General features: G+C 40.1%; 1 protein-coding gene and 1 long non-coding RNA gene across 2 annotated transcripts in view; one reads left to right on the top strand and one right to left on the bottom strand.

Moving 5' to 3' along the window:
- BICRAL (BICRA like chromatin remodeling complex associated protein) overlaps nucleotides 1-26,187 on the bottom strand; it is a 245,051-nt gene that overhangs the window by 17,557 nt on the left and 201,307 nt on the right. The gene's annotated exons all lie outside the window — the stretch shown is intronic.
- On the top strand, nucleotides 1,433-17,639 carry LOC311434336. The gene is made up of 4 exons (XR_014691389.1): nucleotides 1,433-1,515; nucleotides 15,042-15,098; nucleotides 15,309-15,428; nucleotides 17,121-17,639. It is a non-coding gene; the product is annotated as an uncharacterized lncRNA (long non-coding RNA).

Genomic DNA, 26,187 nt, shown 5'->3' on the forward strand with positions numbered 1-26,187 from the left:
AGCCCTGCTAACACCAGAGCTGTTACCTGCATACAACGTTGTCAGACAGGGAAGAATTAGATGTTGGGTCATTTAATTCTTTCTTATTTAAATCTTGATTCATCGTTATGGACACTAAAGATGAAAGTGACACTATCCGTAGGCATGGAGAAATCATGCATTAAAGATGAAGTTTTAGCCTAGAGGTCCTCCCAACTGCATTTTCTGCTGGGTGCAATGTACTTTGTTAATGGTAGCATTGCTTGTATAAAAAGAAAAATATATATATGTTTTATTTTGTTTCCTCTGATTTTTTTCCAAAAAGAGTCTTTAGTGACAAAGCTCTGCTTTAACATTCATGTTTCATTTTGATGTTCCTGTTCTTCTGTTGCTTATGTTCACCCATCCAATCACTGGGCTATTTTACCCTCCAAAATTGGATGGCACATCAGCAGCTATTCCCCCTCCAAAAGCTGTCAGAAGCCTGGTTTTAAAACACCACAAGCAGAAAGCCTGACAACTCCAGGGAAGATAAAAAACAAAAGCACGAGAGATGCAAGGCGACATCCCACTGACTTCCTCATCTGTCTGTCAGACAGCAGCCCTGGCACTCGTGAGCCGGGCCACCCACCTCCACCAGGAAAGCCGTGCTAAACGGGGCCACCTCCAACAGGGAGACTGTCACTGGCTCAGTGTGGAGTTGACCCACGGCGACAAAGGGAGGAGGAGAGCCAATAAATCACACGTCAAGCAGGGACGGCTCTCGGCAGGGCTTTCGAGGGAGCTCTCGGCAGGCGCTGTGAGATAAGAAAGGGGTTGTGGCAATCCTAAGTGCTGTTTGTGTCTGTGTGCGTGCACCCGCTGCCAGGAGGGAAACACAGGTTTCAAAGACTAAAAAGCAAAGCAGGCAGCAATTTTTCTTGGGAACAGCAAGAATAAATGTTTTAAGGCCTATGAACACTGGAGGCTGAATTAGACCTGCCTCTCCAGCTCTGGACAGCAGCTGGGATCCAACAGAGGAGCCCAGGTTAGCATGTGGCAGATTACGGAAAGTGAAGTCAGCTCACGAGCTCCTGGGAGCATTCAGACTACTGCAGGCATGAAATCCTGCTCCAGAAAGAAGCCTTTTGGCTGGTGCTCACCCCCAAACCACTCTCCCATGGAGGGCCATAAACCCAGAAACTTCTAAGCCAACAAAGATTTGGCTTGGCCCCATTGTCTCCTGACTTGCTGATTGAAAGTCATCTCCTGACTTTCACGTGGAAGGTTTTATCTTGGCTAAAGTTGTTGCATCAAACTCTTGACAGCTAAACTGCTTAAGTTGTACAGATGCAGACTTTTAAAATATGATACACATGGGAATTCATAGGAATAATATATTCCTGATGAGAGTTTTAATATTTGTAAACAACAACACAGGCATATGAAGCAATCCTGAAAAAAAGATACTCGAGATGCTTCCTTAGAACAGAAAGAGGCTAGGAGGGCTGACAGGCAGAAAGAAAACAGCTCCTGGAAACTTTCAGCAGACATTATGTAAGTAAACAACACTTTGAATTTCTGGGGTTTTGTCAAAAAGTTATTTGTTTGGGTTTCATTTGGGGCAACCAAAAAAACCCCACATTTTCAGCTTTTGCTTTTTTATTTCATGGAAATCTTTTAAAAATTACATGCATGCATTTCTCATAAGAAAGAATTCGAGAGAGAACCGGGTCCATCTCTAGGGAGTATCAAGGCGACTTAAGTTTCATGTCCTTATTGCATACTGAAAAAGAAAAAAGTGCCTAATGTAATAAGTAAACCCTGATTTTTGCAGGCAATCTTTTCCTTGCCAAGTTTCACACTGGAACAAACTGCAGATCCCCCATATATTTGCTTCTTGTGAATTTTTGCCAAATTAGAAGATACAGTTTGCTTGCAAGTACCACCTGCTGATTTTGTGGAAAACAGGGAAAACTCAAGTTTGACACACGACTTCAGAAAATTCTGCTTTTTTACAAACAAAACAGAAAACACTTCTCCAGCATCATCACATCCCAAGCCAATATAATTTGCTAAAAGTTAGAGCATTTTTCTTTTAAACAAAAACACTCTTGGGCTGTTTCCACAGAAACCACATGTGAATGTTTGACAACTTTTGTCTCATACTTTCAGACAGAAGTCAAGACGAAAGTTGTACTTTTCCTTTAATTACTTTAATGTGATATAAGAATTAACATTTTAAAAAGCACAATTCACTAGTATTTTTCTTATTAAACACTTGTGCAAATAGCCAACAGTAATAGTTTTTGTTTTTGCTTTTTTTTTTTTTTTTAATTTAGTAAACAGTTAAGGTTTTTTTCTTTCATTTAGACGTATTTTGTTCAAATTTGGTTTAAATCTAGTGAACACTTTCATTTCTAGCACTCTAAAGTGCTTCCATAGTTCAGTTAGCTTTCCTCTGTACAGGCACTAGCATTCGAAAGAAGAACTACAGAGTCCCAGCCTAACATGCTAATTGCTTCTGCTACTTGTAATTTATCTTCTTTCTGATGTCCACATAAAATAAATTACTTGTAATGGCAACAAAAACAGCTATCAAATATATGGCACTGTCCCACTCGGCATTGTTAAAGCCTCCTTTTAACAACACAAGCACAGATCCTGTTGGTCTCACCTGCTCAGCTATTAGTTTCAATTTGTCTCCCAGCGCTTGCCAACACGCTGGGGCGTGTGAGCAGTCCCAGAGGACCTCTTTGGAAAATCTCACCACATTCCCACACCTCTGACAATATTTCACTATACCTCAGGGTAATTCTAAACAATCTTTGCATTGTCCAATGCCATCTGTTCAGCATTTCGAAGCATAACTGCTCAGTATTCGCATCGCACGCGTGGTAACCAGTTTCTGTTATACCATACCATTCGTTTTTGTCATACCCTTTCCTTCCAGTTCATTCCTTTTTCATCGCCAGCCAGCACTGCATATCATACAGATGCATGGCATGACAGCCAGGAGGCTGAAACAGTGGAGGGAGCATCGCGTTGCTCTGTTCTTGCCAGGAGCAGCATGTTTTCGGCTCCCTACCTAGGGGGGACTGTCCCGCATCACTGCTAAGAGGGCTGGCGGGTGTCGCATGACAAATCCCTGCATAGTGAGCCCAGATTACCACGGTCAGTAACAGGATAGCGTGCCTGCCTGAGAGGAAGCAGGCATTGAACCTAAGCCAGGTAAGATGGTGCCATTGCAAAGTACTGACCACAGCCGTCCCCACGGCCAGTCACACCCCGGCACCTCACCCCACGATGAGGGAGCATGACCAGCCAGGAGCCTGTTTCTATGCCCACAGGGCTGGCACTGGACAGGGATGGAAATCCTCTCTTGGCTCCGCTGACGGCTGGCTGCTTGTCTCTAGCCCTGCACTTAATCTGGGTAAATAAATTACATCAGGATTCCTCACTTGTAAAACAAGGATGGTGCATGGCCTTATTTGGGAAGTATTTTGGAGTCGGTAGTGAGGATATTACAGAAATGCTAAAAACATCGCTATTGTACTTCTGCTGCTGCTTGAATTGGGCTAACATCTTTAATTAAATTATTTTGTTCAAAACCTCCTAGCTTTTAGACTCCTCAGTAGATAACATCAGTGACTCCTTTCCCTAATATTGCATGTCTTCAAGTATTTGTTGGTGTCTGAAGTCAGTGCATTTCCAATACCAGAGGAATTAATTTAAAAGTTCTCATAATAATTTGAGATCAAAAGCCCACTGGAAAAGATGGGAGTCTGTCTGTGGTCATGCTTGGATTCAAGAATGCCTAAGTATTAATTAAAAAAAAAAAAAAAAAAAAAAAAAAAAACAATAATTTTGAATGTTCGTGTATTGTTTCTTCAGCTCTGGAACAAACCATAAATTAATTGAAAGGTCTACTGAATCTGCCTTACCATCATCCTGAACTGAGATTTATTTTATTTTATTTTTATACCTTCCCAAAACACTGTTCATTCACCTAAAGCCTGGCCATCACTATTTTTGCAAATGAGCACATGTGGTGACATCCATCTCCAGTGACCGTTGACCTCAGGAAGTTAAGAAAACAAACGGTTTCAAAACCACACTGTGAAATATGGCTGCTGAGATCGCCAACACATTCCTCTCATTTTTCATTGGCCTCTCCTGTCGCTGTCACAGGACAAATCACAAGGCAGGAAATGCCAGCCCTGGCTTGATACAGCAAAGACAGGCTAGACTTAAGTCTGCAGTTAGGCTTTTTCCATTAAAACCTGATGGCAGCACTACAAGGTAGCACCTGTTGGGCACACCCCAATGCCCACGTTCAGAGATGAGAGGAAATGGAGCCAAGGCTCCCAAAAAGCACTTCAGGGAGCAGTAAACCCCAGGGATCCCAGCAGGTCCCCTGCAGCATGCCCAGGGAAACACCTGAGCAATGCCAGCTTTGGCTCCTTATGACCCTGTGCTTAGGTACCCAGAAGGAAAATTTTATTTGACATTTTTTTTCTCCATTGGCGAGGTTATCATTCATATACAACTGTTTCCATGCACCTGAGTTTCACTGGAATTAGTCATCCAAGATACTGAGGAGGAAAAATCTTTGCTCCTTCCCACTCTGAAAGTGTCACTGCTTGCACATAAAGGTGGAAGGGTGTTTTCTTCTCCACCCACCCCCCTCCCAGAGGGAGGACTGGGACTCAGGAGCATCTTCCTCCCATTTACCCAGCAGCTTATGTTGCAGCCAGCAACATGCACCAGCAGCTCAAGTCCTGCCCTGTAGTGCCAGGCACAAAGCCAGGTGCTGGTGGGGGCCAGGTTTGGAGCCAGGTTAAGCTGTCCAGCAAGGAGCTAGAGGAGCACTGTGCCTGCCTGCACCAGGAAGGACTGGTGGTCCTGCAGACAGGGTTAATGGCTTCAGCTAAGTAGTGCTTAATAGGAGCTACTTAGCTTCCCTGCTAGTAAACAGAGATAGCTCTGCTCAGGTGTGACTCCCTGTACCTGGTAAGTGGGGGCTTAATTGAGTCCTTAAGGGAGAAGCCTTGTGTTTTTTTTTGTGTGTGTGTGTGTTTTTTTTTTGTTTTGTTTTGTTTTTTGTTTGTTTGTTTGTTTTGTTTGTTTGTTTGTTTTTGTTTTGTTTTTGTTTTTTTGGTGGGGAGGAATATCCACAGGGAATCAAATTAGGTTTGTTGTTTAAATTTCATTAATCTGAACAAACAATGGTATTGTTATTACATGACTCCCAGAGGAAATAACAAGAAAGCAAGGCAGGATGGATCAGAACCAGTCCCTGAGTAAGGTGAAATACCTCACACTTAAGAGAGGGGAATTTAGCAGGCAGAGAGGTTCCCGAAGCTGCATTCTAACACAACTCATAGCTTCAGTGGAAGTGCTGAAAGGTAAACAAGTGAAACAAGTGCTCAGATCCATCTGAGGACATGAGTCTTTCCAAAGTCAGACTTTGTCTTGCACAGAGCTGGGGAGTAATGTTCTCTGCAGAGGTGAGGGTCCTGCATCCAGCAATGTCTGCTGTTATAACTGTCATGCCAACTATACTTACAAGCAAAAGAGCTAAAAATAATATCATCAGCATTTTAAAATATCTAATCCAAATAATGCTGTTTCTAATCAAAATGTCATGCTTCTTGAAAATACTTCATACTGCTGGTTTGAGTTGGAGAAATAATTTGACTGCCATTAGGCTGATTAGGACAATCAGGTATCTTCCATTACTATTCATATTCAGACTTATGAGATATGAAATGCACAAACGTGTATAATTCTGTGCAACCCCCTTGGAAATAAAACGTGTATTAGCCAACAGCATGTTTTAATAATTAGAGGACAGCAGCCAAGGAATAGCAATAGTGATATTCAGAATGCATCAGACCCAGTTTATCTTTCCCTTTCTCTTCTTATTTCTGTTGCTGTCATCTTGTCTTTTAGGAGGGAGGGGAAACATTTCTGAGCCTCTAACCTCTGGTGTCTGAGGGAAGCCATCTCTAGCTTCCAAACTGTGCTTTACCCTCCCCAGGTGGGAATGAAGATTCCTATGGAATACTGCAAAATTGGTTCAGAGAGAGACAACAGGCTTGTTCTGCAGGTTTGTGCAACTCCTCTTGTAGGGACTTCTCAGAAACAGGCTAGAGAAAAGCCAAAAGATACAAACATGTTGAATTAGTCTTAAAAATTCAGGACATCAGCCTGAAAAAATATCACAAGGTCCCTGAAAAACAAACTAAAGAAACAATCCCTTCCAATTCTTTCATTCACCTTCTGGTTTTTGAAGAATTTGCATTCACATGGCATATTTAAACATTTCTCCTTAAGTTCGAGATGTGCTTAAGAAAAAAGATCCAAAATGACCCTAAGAGATTCTCACATAACTACATATGTCCAGAAACTAAGACTTTAAAAAACAGGAGAAAATATGGATACCCTAATAAAATCGCAAGCTGTCAGTAACCAGCTCACCCTTTGCTTGGTCTCCTTTTGGTGCAGTTTTGGTTCATTCGGCAAACAGTCCTTCTCTGGTTGTTGTCACTAAAATCCACATTCTCTGATTTATTATTCAATGATGACCCAAAAATGTATACCTTTTATTGTGTGAATCCATCTAACAGAGTGTAATAGTTTCTTTTGGGCCACTACATTAGTCTCAAAACTGGTAACTTTCACAGCCTGCTAATTGCACCCTTTACAGGATGATAGTTATAATTCAGATTATTTTTTCTCCTCTCATTGGATTTAGCCCAAGACCCAGTTGTTCCCTACACATTCAGCTTCCTCCTGTTTCACCTGCCTGCCTTGCTCTCATGGAGCTGGCAGCCTCCAGAGTCTCTGCCGACAATGCTTGTTCATTGTCCAGCTCCTTTGTCCCACAGGTCTGGTCCTGCACTACGTCCAATAATCAAGATTTGACTCACATGCCTTGACCACAACCCTATTGAATCTTTGTAAATATTACTATAAATACCAGGAGGTATTTGGGCTGCAAATAATATGTAATTGGTTGAAAAGAGGATGTCAGCATCTTTTACTTTTTAAGTGAACTAATGGACAGCATATTGTCATATCAATGGGAGAAACAAATTTTTCCATCCCTCTTTCTGTTGCAGAGCTAGAAACAAAGTGCCTCATCTCTGCATACCTCTCTATGCCCCTCCAGTCCCTTATTTATCTTCTTGTATTGCAAGCTCCCTCATAGTATTCATTATCTTACTCTCTGCCTTTACTATGTTAAGACACCATGAAATCATTTGGTGTTAGATCTCTGGACATTGCTCCATACTGCGACACAATGAGAATTAAAATTGAAAGAAGGTACCTCTTTTTCTCAGATTTCTGAGTGGGAGAAGCTGTTAATTAAAGGTAGTTCAAACAGCAAGAGCCTGATGGAAACCCTTATTTACTGCAATACCAATACACTTCTAATCCAGCTTTCCCTGAAAAACACTGCACAGCATAAAACAGAGCCTACATGTAACAAACAGTTACAAAGAAAACACATTGACTTCTCTGAGCAACATGAGCTGCCAAAAATGCATTCAGCCTCTGTGGAAAAGACCTTCACCTCTGGATACAGCCCATCAGTGCACACCCTGTTAGCAATTGCTAGCTCTTAGAAAATGACTTTCATCTGGTTGCAGAAAATAAGTATGTAAAAGCAAGTCTGGCAGGCCTCAGAGCTTTATTCACTGCAGTTTCAATTAGATAACCATCCGTCACTCCATCGTGCACACCAGTCCTGTATCTTGATGACACATGGCCTCTACCATACCTGACAGATACTTTGAGTATCCTATCATTGTCACTACGTTTTCCTATCTTTAAGGGAAATACTCATGCCTGGCATTTTTTTCTTCTATCCTATGGAAGGATGAGGGGGAGGTGCTTCCAGTCTCCCTTGCTATTCCTACAGGCAATCAAGAGGTTTTGTTTTATTCTTATTTCTTTCCTTATAGGATGTTGCAGAGAATGGCTCCCCAAAGTGTTCAGTTATTGCTCACTCGAGCATTGTTTTCATTAATTCAAGCACTTATCAGCACAGAGAAGTAAATATCATGAAAGCAGAGTAAGAGAAGAAAAAAAAAAAAAAAAAGAAAAAAGAAACACTTATTACAGCATTTCTGCCACAAATGCTTTCTTAAGAGTGCATGACCTTCATGCATTCAGCCTCTTTGTCCCTGGTAGCCCCCCAAAAGAGGTTTCCACAGTGGCTGTCCCACCATGTCTTTCTTGTTTAAGAGATGCTTTCAGCTCTCTGCAAGTGGTACATTACTCCTCTGCACATCAGTGCCAGTTCCAATTACACGTCAGTTTTCCTTACCCAAACTATTTGACAGCTGTCTCTGATGCTTCCTGCAGACTCCGCCCACCACTGATGGTGACAGAGTGCTCAGGGACAGAGCTGGCCCAATAAGTCAAGCCATTGGCCATTTTGATCACAGAGGTTGATATCTTTTAGGTGGTTTCAGACCTCATTCTTTGAAACTAAGGGGTGGCACCCAAAAGTTATTGGCCTTTATCCTGCTATTCCTATGGCTCCTGCAAAGAATCACTCCTACCAACAGGTCACCAGGAAGAGTACAAGACTCAGCCTACCTCCTGAACAGTCTATGGAGCCAGCAGCCTGCTCTCACGCTGGCTTCTGCAAAAAACACATACTCTTCTGGTAACACACACACCATCATGCCATTAATACAAGTTTCATATGCTTTGAAACACAACCATTGAATAGATATAAACTGACCAGTCTCTCATATTTCTGAAAATGTTACTGGACTACAAAAAATCAGACAAGCCCATAAAATACAACTTTTCTGGTAGGTAAGTAATGACAGAAAGTGAAGCTAACTTCAGTAGATCCAAGTTTCTTCTTGACAAAGTCACTATCTGGCCTTTTCCAAGCAGCCTGAAGGAAACACCTCTATACCATGAACAGGCAGATCTTCACACTTACTAAAACATTAGACTTCAAATTTACCTAGAAAGTTATCAGTACAAAATCACCTTTGCCCCATGATAAGGCTCTTTAACGTAAGCAAAAGCAATAAATGTTCAAGTACTGTTTGTCATTTATTAAGTCCCCAATTCACTTGGAAAAGAGTGGTAAAATCAAATCACAGAGAATAAATATTCAGCTTAGTAACAAGAACTCTGTGAGTTCTGAGAAAATGTTCACCCCAATGCTGTGTGCATTGCCAAACAATTTACTGAAACATGGCCAAGCTGTTTGAAAACACAACAAGCTAAACAAACGCATACACACACAAAAAAATAAAGTTATCTTGCAACCATAGGGTTTGTGTTCTCCCTCAGTATTCTGATGCTAACAGAGAACTTACTAGCCTATGATGGTCACCCGAATTTAGTCCATTTGGACACCTGTCTTAACAGCATGAGCAGGTGTATTGGAGAGGGCCCTGGTGCCCTTTGGCTTTCCCTTGGAACACTACATAAAGGTGCTGTGCATGACCCCATATATGAAAGAATGGAAAGTCTTTTCTATTCATCTTAACGTAGCTTAATACTGGGTACAGATAAATGCAAATAAAAAATGTGTTCAAAAAACTATAGATATTTTTGCTGCCACACTTGTAGAATTAGGAGAATAGAAGTTAAAAAGAATGCTGTGTGTGATTAAGAAGTATCTAGATTTATACAAGCTTCATGGGCTTCTCTCAACTCTTCAACTTACAGGCACAGTAATAGGCAGGTCCAAATTTGTTGCCTAGTAAGCTAGTTTTTGAGCAACCCTGTGTTCCTAGGATAGTAGGAAGGTCTTTAATTCTACAAGTTCATGACTGACTGTCAGGATTTAGATGACCAACCTTCATAATATTGATTCTAGCCTTGGAGAATCAATATGTCTTCCTCCATGCCATCCCATCAAGAGATTTCTTCATCAAAAAATTTTGATCTTCCATGCACTAATTCAGTTCAATTACCATTGAACATGGTAGCCAGTAAGTGCAATTTTAATTTGTCCAGACAGTAAATAAAATTAAGTAATGAGTATTTGGCTAAACCCTAAAGCCAAATGGCTAAACATGTGAATCCATATGGGAATGGCTTGTGCTGGGTAATGGTCTAATCCCAGAATGAGGTTTCTCTTCATGTTATACACTTCACGCTCCCTGCAATTTTATACCTTCTTAATCATGCCCTAATCTCATAATCAGACACAATGATAACCAATCCATCTGGAGTGATAATAGATTTATGGCTCACTGAAAGATAGCGTGATGGAAAGAACTAGGGACTAATCTCCTACATCCTATTTGCATTAACAGGGAAAATGGCAAACTTTGTTCCCATTGCTCTCACTGAGTAATACCAGCAAACACTGAGGAAAAAAGATAGTAACCACTGGAAGTACATGAGATTTAAGACCAGTATGCACAGGGACTGAAGGGATAAGATCCAATTTAAAATTAACACAGGTCTTCAAGGCACAGCTATAGGTTGAGATCATGTGGAATAGTATCAGGCCACTCTAGTGTTAGCACACAGGATGAGCCAGTCTGTTGCTTGACAACGTATGGTTTGTGTACTACTCAGCCTAATCCCACACTGTGGGCCAACATGGAAAGGGTCACTGACTTGCTTCCTACCTTTAGGGTGTTACTGCAGTCAATGGATTAGGGAATAAAAAATAAAATTAAAAAAGGAGCTTTCCTGGCAATAGCTCAGCTCCTTTTAAAAACTGGCTTCTCAATTTTCTTTGATCATAATTTTGTTTGTTTTATACGTTTTTGAAGGCTCTCTGATGTGACAATCCCCTATTCTGCTGTTTGCATCCAGATACAGCTTTGTGATGAAAAGCTTTGTTCTTCTCTAATATTGCAACAGTTGTGATTGTTAATGTACTCTGCTATTCATCTCTGCATGAAGTTATCAGACCTTTTTCTTTACTGGCTTCCATTGATGAACATCAGGAATCTTTCCAAAGATATGACACTAATATTGAAGTAAGCAAAAGGAGGTCCAGACTTCGCATGCTTCCCAGAAGCTACTTCAAGATGAGGGAACTTTATATTGTTGTGATTGTCTTTTTGCAATGAATGTTTAAAAAAAAAGTTTTTTAGGCATTTATAGCTGGCATGTAGCCATTACTCTACATGGAGTCGTGGAGTGGGTAGACAAGGTATTGTCTCACAGCTGCAGATAAAACACTAACATCACAGTCATATTTTTAATATTGTTAACTCTAAGATTCAACTGGTTCTAACATAACAGTGCTTCAAAACATTTTATATGCTGGCATTGATCACAGTAATGCTAACTCATTCCTGTTGAACCATCCAAAGCAGATGACTGGAAACGATTAAAATCTTCATCTGCCCTCCAGCCCCAATGGTGTCATTCAGGCAAGAGGTTCTGAGCCCTCTCAAACCCACCACACATTCCCCAAATTGGAAATTTTTGAGGAATAAACTCTCATTTTTAGCACAAAGCTACTGGATGCCAAGAACTGCCATTGTGCAAATGACATGCTCCAATACTCTTTTTACTGTTCAGATCCCAAATCCCCTATTTCCTGTTGACTCTCATTGCTTAAGCTAATATCATTCAGCCTACTCTTTCAACTGGGTAGAAGGGCTTAGTCAAACCCTATTGCAGGCAGAGGAACACAGTGCACATGTGTAACAGAGTAGAAATTGTTGGCTCAGAGCATATTCATTTGTTGTGTGTAACTCAGTAATAAAAAGCAAATGCAGAGACTTCATTTTATATATAATAAAAATACTGCAATATTTTATGTCTCATTTTAGCAGCCCGTTTTTAAATAACAACCTTATTTTTTTCCAATTGCAAATCTCTGAACAGAGGAGCAAAACATTAAAGTATTTTTAGTTTATGGGCTAAATGTCCAGCCCAGCAGTTTGCTAGTAATATATGTATACTGATAATAACCACAACTAGCAGGGGATGCAAAGCAGCCTCAGTTATTTCTCTTTGCTTTGTGAGAACGTACTCCTCCTGTTAAGAATTTAGATGTCAGCCAAGATTTTTAACTGTATCAGTTCACACTTCCCTGAAGCGAAGCAAAATGGTAGATTTTTCTTTGAAATACCACAAAGCCTGTCTGGACACCATGGCTCAACTGCTCAGGGTAACTGAGGAAACAGCACAGAAATTTTAATTTTTCTTTTTCACATAGTAGTTTTTTTAAACATCAATAAGCTGAGTACTGCTGAAAATTTGTCATTTTGCCCCAAGAGAAATCAGTACATCTCTGAGCATGCAGGGCATTCCCTCATTCGTCTTTCTCCAGGGAATGCAAGTGATGCATTCTCTGGAACCAATGGTGAGGGACTTCCTAAGCTTAAAAAGATATCTCACAGAGTTTAAAAGTAGCTAAGTGGAGATCTCTTTGCATAAACACATCTGTCTTTTCCAGAACATTTGCCTTTTATCTTCTGAATGCACATAGGTCTCTGCAGAGCCTGACATGGACATGACCCACAGTGGGCAGACATCACCCACGGTTTGGGCAAAGACTATGCACGGGGCTCCTCAAGGCACAGGCGGGGACATCGAGCACCAAAGATGGACAGACAAAAGGCTCCATTTTGCTTTGGGTAAAAAGTTAAGGGCCCTGTGTAATGAATGCACACTGAGTGAAATGCCACTGGAGATATCAACCTAGAGCTGCATGAGATTCAGTATTAATTACAGTGTGTCATAGCAGCATTTTTATAGTACCAAATGAATTTGTGGTTTCCACAGAGACTCTCCAAATGATATTGGTATAATTCTAATAAAATCTGTAGTGAAAGACAATAACATCCTAGAAGCAGATTGGCTTAACACCTTCAAAAATGAAATTACCTCAGAAGAGCAAGCACCAGCTCTCTGTAGTTTACTTCTGAATTTCATAATCACAGTTTACACTACTATACCTTTCTTTTTCCCTTCAGCCACTGTATTTCTACTAAGATATATTTAAAGGATACCACAAACATCTTAAAGGAATAACCATCATCCTCAAAAAGTTGTGTCAGTCTCTATAAGAGACTGGATTTGGAGAACTGGAATGAAGTGCCTTTTTCCTTTTCCCAAGACAGTTTTGGAAAGAGCAGGGTGTATTGTTTCCCTCTGGTGCTCCGAGGTGAAGACAAATTAGCCTTTGCTTCTGACAAATTGGTTTCTTGTTTTCAATAATAAAGTATCCTAATTGAAAACGTAAACCCTGATTTGAAAATCCCTTGTGTTTTCACACACATTGCTTTTATCGTACTCATGCTTCCTCACTTCATCATTTTTGCAAAATGTTTATGAAAAGTGAGATGGTCACAATGCCTCCCAGTAAAAGTAATGCTAATCATCATCAACCTGACTTTACAGGTGGGGACAGAACAATGTACTCAATTACAGACAGAAAACAGCTTTTACCACAAGCTTGACTCTTTCCCCTACTGCATACTTCCAAGTAGCAAGGATGCCAGCAAGTCAGCTCCTGGCTTGATTGTGGCTTCAAGAAAAGGGGCTCGGAGGTCTCTGCTGAAGCTTACTTTGTTCATAAATATCTGTGAAGTGCTTGGGGATGCAAAGCTTGAGTGACTACCTACAAGATGGTACAAACCAGTAACTCCTCTTCTGAAAGACAGAAGAGAAAGAAGGGTGTCCTCTCCCCACAGTGACTTGGTTGATGAGGGGAGATAGGGCATCTCACAAGAGGAGCAACGTCACATCTTCCCTTCCTCTTTCCTTTGAGCCCTGGAAAGCAGTCAGGTAATTAGGCAGTTGTGCTGCCCCTGAGAAGCAATGAACAAACGAGCTAATTAGCCCCAATTCATTGTTAAGCTTGAAACCAACCAACAGCAGCACTTTTCAGAGCAAATTTCCTTGCTGGTGACTTTATTTTGTTACCATTTTTACTGCCATCTAATTGAAGCCACTGATAGCTAATTGCTTCATTTATCATCAAGTTTACAGGCCACACACTGCAAAACTAATTAGAGACCAGACATTGCGTTTCAGCCTCCCTTTGAAATACTGCTGGCATTTACATAAAATTTCAGTTCATTATGTTTTAAAGAAGCCAAGAGAGTGGGAACGGGAGGATTATTTTTGAAAAGCAGCACTGAGATTAGGCAAGCCCAGATAGAGCTCTAGTGCACCATGTACTTTAAGTCTGGGGAACAGGGTGGAGAAGAACTAGCAGTTTCCTCCCAGTTTCTGATGCTACTGAGTGCAAACCCAAACCCACAGAATGAATGTTGTACAAACACTAGCAGCTAGCTCTGCACATATAGCTCTCAACCATACTGATTTTCACAGGGAAGTGGTGAATTTTGCACTTGAGGTGAGAAATACTGCCCTAAGGATTTAAATCTGACAAGTGCCAAGGTCTTGTGAAGGTTCCTCTGTTTGGTGTGGAAAGACAGGAAGGCAGACTTTGGCATTCACCGCGCATTGATTCGACAATAAATCACCCGAAGCCTGCAGACATTTGGCAGGTCTGCAAAGAATTGCTGTTATTTTAACTGAAATCTGATAGATTTTCTACTTTTAAGGTATTTCAGATAAATGCCTCTGATTTGGAGCCAGCTTTGCTCTTGCCTTGCACAGGTTTCCCCTCTAACTTCACCAGGGTTACACTTTGGACAGAGGTTCACCAGTTCTGGCTCCAAGTGAGAATAAAGCTTAAGTTCTCCTTCCTGCTTGTTGTTTGATATTCTCCTGTTGCAACTATTCCTCTTCCTTCCCCTTCTTAGGTCCCCTACATCCTGACAGGCTCATTTCTCCCTAAATAAACTTAAAGCACAGAAGCAAAATTAATTTGTTGCCTGGGAAACACACAATTCAGTATAAGGGGCTGCCATCCTAAGAGAGCTATAGACCTCCAAGGAAGTTTTTATATCAATAATTGTAACCAACCAGAAGTACCAGGTTAGTAAAACATTCCCCACTATGTGCTCACTACTTTTCAAAGTTTTTGATGAGTTCTTCATTTTAACCAGTTATTCATTGTTGTTTGTTTTTTTTTGTTGTTGTTGTTGGTTTTTAAATGGAGAATCTTAGTCTTATTTTCATTTTTATTTTTATTTTTTTCACTATTACAGCAACAGAATTTGACAGAGTTTCAGAAGGGAGCAGAAATTCCTGGCTAAGGTTTACTGGTAAACTCTTCATCATATCATCACTCTGTCCCATTAGCTCTCATTCTTCATTTTGATTCAAAGACTCTTTTCTCTAAAACACTTTCTCTGAAACAGTCCTCTCTCTTCTGGCCTTCTAAATGTCACTAAATATATTGCAATAGTGTATTACTATATTCCGCTTCTGGTTTTGATAACACAGTATAAAAAAAAAACCTTTATTTCTCCCAGGAAAATATTCACACTGCTCATTTCCTCTAAGAATTACTCCGAGGGATGTCCCCCCTTGGGAGGCTGGCTGGGTGTGCTCCAAGACACATTGTCACCCCGCGCTGCAGGGTTATTTTTCCAGTTAAGTTATGATTGTTCTTAAAGGCTCCAGCAATGATCATTTTGTTTCTTTGCCAGAAAAATAAGCTATTTTTAGCAGGGCAATAATATTATATATTGTCTCAGATATGGACGTAGAGCATGTGTTAAGTGCAGTCATGCATCAGTCTCACTATAATTCAAGCTCTGGGAGTATTTTACCTGACATCATGGAAGTAAACTAGGTATCAGTATATGATTATTATTTTTAACAAGGATTTCTTCCAGCTGCTCCCTAACAAAAGCAAGGCCAGGAAGGCACACCATCAGCTAACTGATATCTCAGTCAAGGGCCCAAAAGAATAAATGTAGAGAGAGCCTTGTGCTCATAGCCTATTCTGAAACTGCAAGGAGAGAATCTTGCAATAATCCAAGTAAGCAGTAAAAGATACTTGTGACAAGAACCTAGTCCCAAATTACAGATGGCAATTAATTTAAAGTTGATCGTGGTCTGAATTTAAAAGACCATAATGACTATTCCTGGTCAAACAGTGGGTTTTTCTGAAGTGGGAACAGATGATGTTCAGGTAGTTTACAAGACTGGCTCCAGTTGTCTTTATCAATGAGCATGCTTTCCTCCATTATTTCTGCAAAGAGTCCACTCTAATCCCCTTTCTTTAATAGCATTATTAGTGCTATTACCACAAGGCCTTGAGAGAAAGTCTATCTCAGCTGAAAACAGGGCTGAGTTGACATCTACACATGGATTCCAGCATAGCCAGAAGAAAATCTTAATCACACTGTAGCCCTCACATGTATGCTCACCACAGCAAGCAACAAGAACAGATTTAAGAAAATCTCATCATTAATCATCCCCTTGCGATAGAAAAGCCCTTTTCCTAAACTACCTTCATTTTTGGAAGTTTCCTAAACTATCCCTTCATGAGCATCTAAGCAAGTTTTAGAAGAAAAAAACTCTTGGGATTATCAGCCACACAGGGACTGGACCTAACCTCCAGTACAAAAGTTTACCATTTTAACATTCTTCTCCAGCATCTAAACTCCATACTGCAATTTGATATCTCTAGTGACAATAAGAAAAGCAGTCTATGTTGCTGCATAAGAAAAATAAACCAGCAATTAACAAGTTCCTATATGTTTCCTGTTTACATAATACAGCTCTTTCGCAGGACAAGAGCCCGGAAGAAACTGATAGGCCTGGAAAAGATTTGCAATAAAAGCTATTTGAAATACTCACCAATGCAACAAGACCAGTTGTTTCCTCTGTGAAGAGTGTAAAAGGATGGATTTAAATGTGGGTTAAAATGCTGTCAGAACTGACTAGAGGTGGCAGTGGGGAGAGGTTTCAACACATGACACTTGTGGGAAAGTTGTTTTGCACCACTGCTAGTGGGTAGGGCAATTTCTTATCACAACTACTTTATTTAAAAAAAAAAAAAAAAAAAAAAAGAAGTCTACATGCAAAGTGTATGCAATTCACAAATGTGTTAAAAGCGACTTTAACAGCATAATAGTAAAGGTATATGTTGATTTGCTGCTTTTTTATTCTTTAAGAAATCGCAGGTGAACTTACTCATCTATCAGTCTTGTCATATCTCCAAAATAAAAAGTTGTATGTGATCTTCAGTGAAAACTACTACATGTGTTGGTATTTGGCTTGCATGCTTGAGAACCTCACTGAACAAAAACTAACCTGTCCTTGCTGTTATGCAGGGTACTGTGTTCCAAGACCTCCAGTGACACCCATTAAGGTTTACACTTCGCAGAGTTTTCAGCAAATTGCTAGCAATTTGAAACACTTTTTATCAAGTGCTTTCCCCCTCACCCCAGACACATTTGACTTCAGTTTTCCCTCTGAGAAGAAATTCAAAAAGATGGATCTCCATTTCAAGAGAAGACATGAATTGCAAGAGGAGCTTGGAGAGCTCCATTCTTCAGAGAGGACCTCAGGAGCAGACCATCCAGGATCAGATTCCAGTGCAACAGCGAGCACAGCTAACGCCACATGAAGAGTCAGCTTTAGTCTCACTTCTGCCATTAGTTCAGTGGATAAACTTTTCTTCACATTTCACAATTCCTCACTTAAAAAGGACTTAGTATCACCAGGTCTTTTTGTAAAAGGCTTCAAGAGGAAAAGCCCTGTACCTGATTTATATCTAATCTTTTTATTATAATTGTATTAGGAGATATTTTAAAGATTTTAAAAAATGCTGCTGGAAATGTTAGCACTAATATTCTTGCCTTGTCTTAGTTTGATTTCAAATAGTTAAAGTCATGAACAAAATTTAATCTAATTACAAAAAATTAACAAAATTTAATCTAATTCAAAAAATTAACATACATATCAAAATAGCTGTAATATTGGGAGGGGAGAGAGGGAAGGTGGAGAGTCTCTCTATTAATTCAAGAACCAGAAAGTCTTGAATAAAACTACCCAAAGTTCAGAAAAGCTACAGAGCATAATTTTGATGCTCACTTTGTCCATGCTAAAAGGTTTCAAGTAATCAACTTATTTTTAGAACTTGAAAAACATCGGGATAAAATTCAACAGTCACACGTCATGCAGGAGAGCAGTACAAGCTCAGGTCAAAAAGAGTGAAGCCCATAGTTGAAGGCATGCTGTAAAATTTCCCTGAATGTGGCCTAATTGAGAGAAACTCAGTCTAAACTGCGAGGCTGGTCCCCATTGATTTCAATGGGAGTTGGGTCAGAGGTCCTACAGACCCCAGGCTCCAGTCCCCCATAAATCTACATGGTTCCATAGACTTAGGAATGGTTTCAACTGTATCTGCTCCAGAACCATAACGTCGTGCATCCATGTTAAATTCCTCTTTCCATCCACTTAATTTTTAAGGTTTAATTATTCATTTAATTTATAGTCTTTAGCTTTTAAGATACACATTCGCGGACTGCCAGATCTAGACAAAGCAGCTACAAACCTGAAGACAGTTTCTACATTTAGTATCCAAACTGTCATGAAGAAAGCTTTGTCTTGTGGTTGCACAATGGCTTCCAGCATTGGTGTTTTTTTTTGGTTTGGTTGGTTGGTTGATTTGTTTTTTAATCTTTCCAAGTAACTTGTGTTCCACTAGTTGTTATATTTAATCTACATTAGCCCAGCAGTGTTTCCTCTTGCAGTTTACTAAGGACTATTATTAAAAAGCATTTAATATGTACAGAATTATTCCTCAGATGTCCATGCCAAGTTTGCAGACTTTATATTAAGAAGTTTTCAAGTAAACTGCTGGCAAGAAAAGGCTGGATAAACTAAAAATTGGGGGAAAAAAATCGCTTCCCATGTTCTAGCTCAGAAAATGGTGGAATACATTTCAGTCACATTTCCCAGGACGCTACTGAAGAGAATGGCTTCAAATAAAAATGATTGTTTAATCTTAACTGTAGAGTTACTACAGGAAAGAGCTATAATCATCAAATTAAATGGGTAAAATTTAGGAAGAGTGTGGGCTGAACCATCCTAGGATAACAGGTCAGTTCTATGATGTGAAGAGGGATATGGAAAAGGAACAACATCATAATAACATACACTTTTAGCGTTTTCCATCCACAAGAATTTCAAAATTCTGCCCAGACTAAACATGAAAGTCCAGGTTCTGATTACTGCTCCCCAGTGTAAACCCAAAGTGATTTGACTGAAGTTATTAGGGTCAACTCTTCATTTACAGAACTGAAACTGAGATCAGAGGTTTGGCCCTATTGTAGGAATACAGTAATAGTTTTCATTTGTGTAGCGGTCTCATTCAAACAGCTGTAATTTGAAGCAAATTCATTTTCCAGCATAGGGAGAGCTAGAACTGATAAAGCTGGCAGTCACATATATACAAGAAAGAAGGAAAAGCTGTAACGCAGCTTTATAACATTCATCCAGAGATGTAAAACAGGCAAGTATTCGTACAAATATAAAATATTATTGCCTTGATTCAGATCAGTAAAGAGTTTCTACAAGAAAATGCTAAAATGAAGAGTGGGAGGAGGTAGAGAAATGGAATATGTTGAAACACATAATGTTAAACTACAACATTGTTCTCTGTCCCTTCAAGAACTCTTTTCTGACAAGAAAATAAGCTTTTTTGTGCAGTACCCTTTATTCCCCACCACACCCAGATTCCTTCTGAAATGTAGCACATAGAGAGTTTTCTCAGCTCTACGGTCATTGCCTATGTAATTTTATTTTGCTATAGGACTTTGATACAAGAGATCCTTCATGATATATATTTTTAGATTATTTATATAGGCCCTATTCTAAAGCTTTGCTCTCTGGACCTGATCTGATGCCTGCTGAAGTTCCCTAGAGTTTCTCTGGCAATTTCAGTGAGGCTTAGATTGAGATCTTTATGCCCATAGAGCTCAAGTAGAGTTTTTGGGCTTCTTCACAAGAGGAAAGCTGCTAGACCATTTTCACACCCTGCAAAAATGCTCCCTTGACTTTTTTTTTTTTTTTTTAATCCGGGGCAAAGACCAAGGGTCAAAAGATATTTCATGGAGAGGGACATCTCTACTTCTGTCTGCTTCTGCACAAAATTGTGCCCTTCCTAATCCAACTGTGTGTCAGCAAATAACTTAAAACTTCCCAGGAGAGTATTTATCTGATGTCAGGTCAGTAAAAGTGGCTTTAGAACTTAAACTGCTGGTATGTAAAGAGCAACAAACCCTGCAGTTTATTTGAGCAATGGAGTCAGAAAGCAAGCATGAACCTGGAGGAAAAATGTTATAAAAAGTTCACTTTGAATGATTAACATTAAACTATTTGTTATTATTTAACTAAACAGGGTTTGCACACACCATTGATCAAGACTGAAAAAGTCCTCTTGTATTTCTGTTTTTCTCATTTCAGATAAATAAAGGTCACCACCAACTAAAGTCACCATCTAATAAGCAAGTTGGCCAGTTCTTGGACTTCTGGAATTCATAATTTTTAAACATGATACTGTGGTGCTTCAAACTTATGAAGCTACCAGTCCAAAGTACTATAATCCAAGTTTTAAATTAGGTATGGTCAAGGAAGGGACTTTAGTAATTGACACACAGCCTTTAGAAGTTTTTCCACATCTGATACAAAAATCCTTGTCTAATTAATATCCAGGGAGAAATTCTCAGGCTGCATTACCATATAGCTAAGCCACAAAACAAAGACTGAAAATGCAAGAAAAGTATGTCAATTTATATACAGGCTGTCAAGGGGACTGCTAAAATTGAAGGATAACATAGTCCTTCAAGGTGATTTGCAATGACTAATAAATATTAAGATACTATTTCTTTATACTGAATTAAGGAGGCCCCTCATAGTCTGTTCATTAAAGAGAGGCCAACTAAAACCACACAGAAATACAGAGGACTGAGATTTCTAATCAAGCCTTTCTTTGTCTGGCTCCTGTGTTCTTTCCAATCTGGAGCAAAACACATAGTCCAAAGGTCTATTTTATTTGAAAAAATACAAATATTCAATAGTCAGTTGAGCAGTAACCTTACCTCATCACTCATCACGACAATATTTGTTCAAGTGGGGACTGGTGCTTGAGCATCTCCATTCCTCTGAGGAAAGGAGAAGGGAATGATTTTAGCCTCTACCCCTCTGTCAACAGAATTTTACCCTGACTATTGCTAATCTCTACCAACCCCCAGCACAAGGAGCAAGCAGCAGCCCCAAGGAAGGCATAAACAGTCTGTGGCTCTGCTAACCAACCACAAACCTCTGGCTGCTTCTGGTTCATGACTTGGCTCCCCATACTTCAACCTCAAATGATGTTAAAAGCGTGTGCTTCCTTGAGCATGGTACATTGCAAAAGCAGCCTCTCCTTCCTGAGCAAAGCAAAACACAACAACAAAAAACACCTGCTGCCATTTTCTGTGTGCAAAAATAAAAGGCTTCCTGTATGCTCTCATAAAAATACAGGATTGCAACAGGGGAAAGGTTTGAATTATATACTTCCACCCCCAATGATATAATTCTGACAAGGCCTAAATAATTCCCAAACCAAAAAGAGATAATGCTAGGGACAGTTAGTTAATAGTCTGTAAAACAAAGCATCTTGAGTTCTCACTGAAGTCAGCGGGAACTGGGGGCACCTACTCCCCTCTCCAGCCAGACCTTCCCCTTAATGCACAACGGCAACTGCTTGGAGCATTTAAGAGAATTTATAAAGTGTATATAAAAGAAGACACAGTTCTCCTGTTTATTTCTGCAGCAAAGATGAGCTTCACTTTTTCAGAACCAACCATGTTTAAACAGAGAGAAGGAGCTAGGACCCATGAGCAAAATGCAAAGTTACAGACTGACAGAAAGGGATGTGGATGAAGCCATCTCCTCTCCTACACCTAAAAATCATATGCTTTCAGCACATACAGAGGGAAACATGCACCCTATGCATTTGCTTCCTTCCCTGGCTCAGGTCATCATCACAAGTAACAAAAGTGAACCACAGATTCTAGCACCTCCCTAATGGTCTCCACCTGTCTCTGCTGCATGCAATATAGAAAGAAAAACAGTTCCCAGCAACCCTGAGGATAACAGCATCAAAAAATAAGAATGTACAATCATCGTCAAAAAAAATAATAATAATTATTATAAGTTTCTGGAGTACCTGGGTTATTTGTACACAACAAACAAAATCTTAGTTGCTCTGCTCTCTGTCTTTAGACAGGTATGGGAGTGACCTATAGAGAAAAGATCTGCTCTGTGCAAGCCCCTAGCATCTTGAAGCAGGATCTTAACTAAAAGATGAATCTGAATTCAAGAGCAGTTTACAAATATATTTTAAGGGGAATCATTTCTTTGCTCTGCTCCTCAGCACTCTTCGCCCAAAAAACATTCTGAAATTCAGAGGCATATACCAGCCAAGCTGGAACTTGCTTTTGGGGGAACTTCTTGTACCAGGTTACACATACACACCCATTTCAGTAGAACTCTTCATTTAAACTAACAAGTAGCTTAGTTACCACTGCAAAGTCCTAAGTGAATACACAGTAGAATTGCTCTTCAGATTATCAGAAAATAATTAAAATGTTCTAGACAATATCAGTTTCCTCTTTCAATAACACTAACTTTGGCTTTCCTCTGTATTTTCTTCCAGTTTCTACAAAAACCCAGCTTTCAGATTTACTCACCCTTGGATGTAGGAACCTACTCTGAGTCTAGATGAGAAAAGAAAAAAATATATATATGATAGGCAAATTGGGATCTATATAGCTTGTGGAAGCCTACTAATTAATTAAATTAAAAATTAAATTAATTAGTATCAATTAAGCACTCAGGACCTGCAAGCCTAACACTGAAGCGACTCAGAGAACTTCCACACCCTTGAATAACTTGGAGCTTTGTCACCACCAGTAATCAGTTGGTATTTATTATTATTTTCCCCTTTAAATGTCTGTGGATTTTCAGCACTATAACACAAATAAAATTTTTAACATGCATTGTTTGCAGATCACAGTGGAAATGAGGGGCTGTGTAATCTCCTAACTAAAGCAGAGAATCTATCCTCTTTTGCATTTATAGCCCCCGTACTGAGATGTCATCAGGGAAATCAGTGAACCTGCCTGGGTCTAATTTACCCTTCATAACACTACCACCTGCCTGTTGCAAGCCCTGCTTCACAGTTCAAAAAGTGTTTCAGGTGGCCAAATAAAGGAAACACTAAAACTACAAAAATGATGTAGTCAACAGGGTATCAAACCAAATGACGAGTACTCTTTGGCATGAGAGCCAGCAATACTTTTTCATGTGATATGTTAAAGAACTAGAGCTGAAATCTAGTGCATGGAGTCAGAAAAATAGTTGCAAAGTTGGGTGTTATCTATATCAAAGAGATGTTTTTAAAACCAGGTCTACGGAAAAAGTGAGATGTACTCAGTACTGAGATTGGCATCATCTGTTTATAAATCTTCCCCTAGTCATGCTACAAGCTCAATTAAAAGGGAATTTCCATTGCTTTCACAGCATATGCAAATATACAGAGCAAACAGGAGAAGGAGGCACAGCAGCCCTTAGACAAGCAATGGAACCATCCTTTGCCCACAGCTGGAGGACATCCAGGGTAAAGTTTTCTCATTCATCTCTGTGCTATCTCAGAAGGGACTGCAGCAATTCTTATGCACAGGCAAATGTCGTGCATTTTCCTACGTGCCAAATACTGTTGGATTTGCCCAGACCAATAGCTAAGGAGGCCTAAATATTTAGCCAGAACTTTGTCATGGTACAACTACTTGCTTCAGGCTTGCTGTTCACATTTTCTTAATTTTGGAAAATGACTCAGGTAAAGGAGGGAAGCATGACACTATACACCTCGGGCCCATGAGCAACTACAACATTTCTTGATACATCACTGGCAAAGGACCCATCAGTGTTTTCTTCTCCAACATAAGCTCTGTGATGTAGAGGCCTGCTGCTCCCCCTCACCTTTTCCATCCCCTATTTTCCTCCTGACAAAACAAGTGACATGACAGTTCTTAAATAAATCAGCCCCCAGTTGTGTTTTATGATGTCATGGTGAGCGCAGGCCTGACCCTTGGTAATCAGCATCTCAGCACACCGGGGCACTTCCTGCTTCAGCTGCTCCAGCAGCCAAGCAAACTTGCCTACACTGCAGAAATGATGTGAATTACCTCACCTCTGTGTATCATAATAACCCTTACCACACATTATGCCAAATGTTCAGCATTGGGCTGGAAGGAGCCAAAATGCAGACAAAACCCAATAATCTCTAAAACAGAGTTCAAGCAAAGCTGGGTCCCTGCCAGGCTGCGGAGATCGTTCCTCATGTCAGCCTCAGCTCTGACTGTTGCACATATAAACTAACGAAAGGGGCAGGGAATAAAACGGCTTTTGAGTTATTCTCACAGAGCAGGTACTTAATAACATCCACATTTCCAGCATTTGAATGCTATACTTTTATTAAGCAAAAAACCACTCCCACCAAATATCCCTCAGTTGCAGTAAAGGCTGTGAGCATGATTTTATTTCAGCCTGTGAACAAAGCCATATGGATTTCATCTGAGGGATTTGGGGGTTTTGATTCTTATAAAAGTTATGATGTCAAACAAAACTTCAGATCAGTCCCAAAACATATGCGGTGTGACAGCCAACAATGAAAACTACACAATGACATTCCTCGGCCTAGCAACATCTTCAGGCCCAATGCAAATGTGGAGGGGCTCAAGCTCCCCAGATCTGGTTGGAAGGCAGTGTCTGGCACTTGGGATGTGCTGCTACCTGGATGGGAACACATGGTGACAAACTCAGTCCTCACGGCCACAAGCAGTTCTCTACCTTCCTACAAAATTCAGTGTTCTGAAGAAGGGACGGTCCCATCTCACCCACCATGTATTTTCCAGTTTTTAATATGCCTTCATTCATCTCCCTGACCACAGTCAGCAATGTGAACCCTGTAAAACCCCTAGTTTTGTGCAGTGCACAGCCCAAAGCCCTGTGAGGTCAGTGGGGACATCCCTTGGAGGGTTTTGACTGGTAATGAGTGAGCATCTCCTGCGCTCTCCAGCTGCTTCCTTGACATCCTTCCAGAAAGAAGAGGCCTGCTCCAAAAGTACGTCAGAGTCTTCAAAAGCCAGGTCTCAAGGGTCTATGAGAGGTGTCTCTTAAGCCATGGCTACATCCGGTAGGAGGGTAACAAATAAAGCGAAATTAAATAGCAAAAGAACTATTACACAATGCAAAATTACTACCTGGTTTTGCATCTTGTAAGAAGCTGCTTAGAAGCACAGCAACACATTTAGGGTTATTACAGATTCAAAACAAAATTCAGGATATGAAACAAGATCTAGGTTTATTGGCTTTGTGCTTTCCTATTCAGCCCAGCTGAATAAAAGAAAAAAGAAAAAATAAAAAAAAAAAAATCCTGTTTACTTTTAATGCCAAAAAATTACTAAAACATTTATAACAACTGGTCATACTACTGCACAAACCACTCAATTTATCAGCTAACTACCGTATGTTTGAAAGAGACAATGCAAGTTTCTATTCCTAATAAAGTACAAAATATTGATTAGTTCAGGGACAACACAAGAATAAATTACTCACATTCATAATTAGCTTTGCAGTGTCCAGAAATTTGAGGTACTTTTCACACATCACTTATAAAGATTCTTTCTTTCATTTCTCTTCAGTTTTACCCCAGGTTTTTTAGAATTATGGCCAAAATAAACAGAATATTTCCTTATAGCTCTCCCTCTTGCTTCCTGCTTATGAAAGAATTTTCACTCACAGCCTCTTGCACTTCTTGGAATCAAATTTCTTCCAGAAATCTGCAGCACCGTTTTCCCTAGCAGCTAAAATGCAGCATTTTAATTATGAGTATTATTACAGTCTCCCTTTCACTTCCCTGTCCCACATTTCTCCTCCTCAGTTCTGATGGCTGGTCCCTCTCAAGCCAGCTGTTAGAGGCAAAGCTACAAATTTACTGCTGGCTTCCTCACTATAATGTCCTCTCAACACTGCTTTATGAGTGCTGGTCTCTCAGAAATAGAAGAAAGAAAAAGAAAGACCCTCAAATTTGTGACATAGCTCTTCCATAGGGTCTATTTTTAGGTGTGCTTTATAGGTTGTGAAAGGCTTAATCTATCCCCAGGTGCTGGAGTGCTTGTGGCAGTGGCTGCCCCCAGTACAGCTAACAAATACGAGGGCTCAGGGATGTCTGTGCTCACTGAGGCTTAGCCGGGCTGAAGCATCCCATGTTGCAGTCATCAGCGAAGACCAAGCAGACGACACAATGCACATGTCCTCTACACGTGGATTATGTCCTCTAGTGAC

Source organism: Aythya ferina, assembly GCF_964211825.1.
Source record: "Aythya ferina genome assembly, chromosome: 3".
NCBI lineage: Eukaryota > Metazoa > Chordata > Aves > Anseriformes > Anatidae > Aythya > Aythya ferina.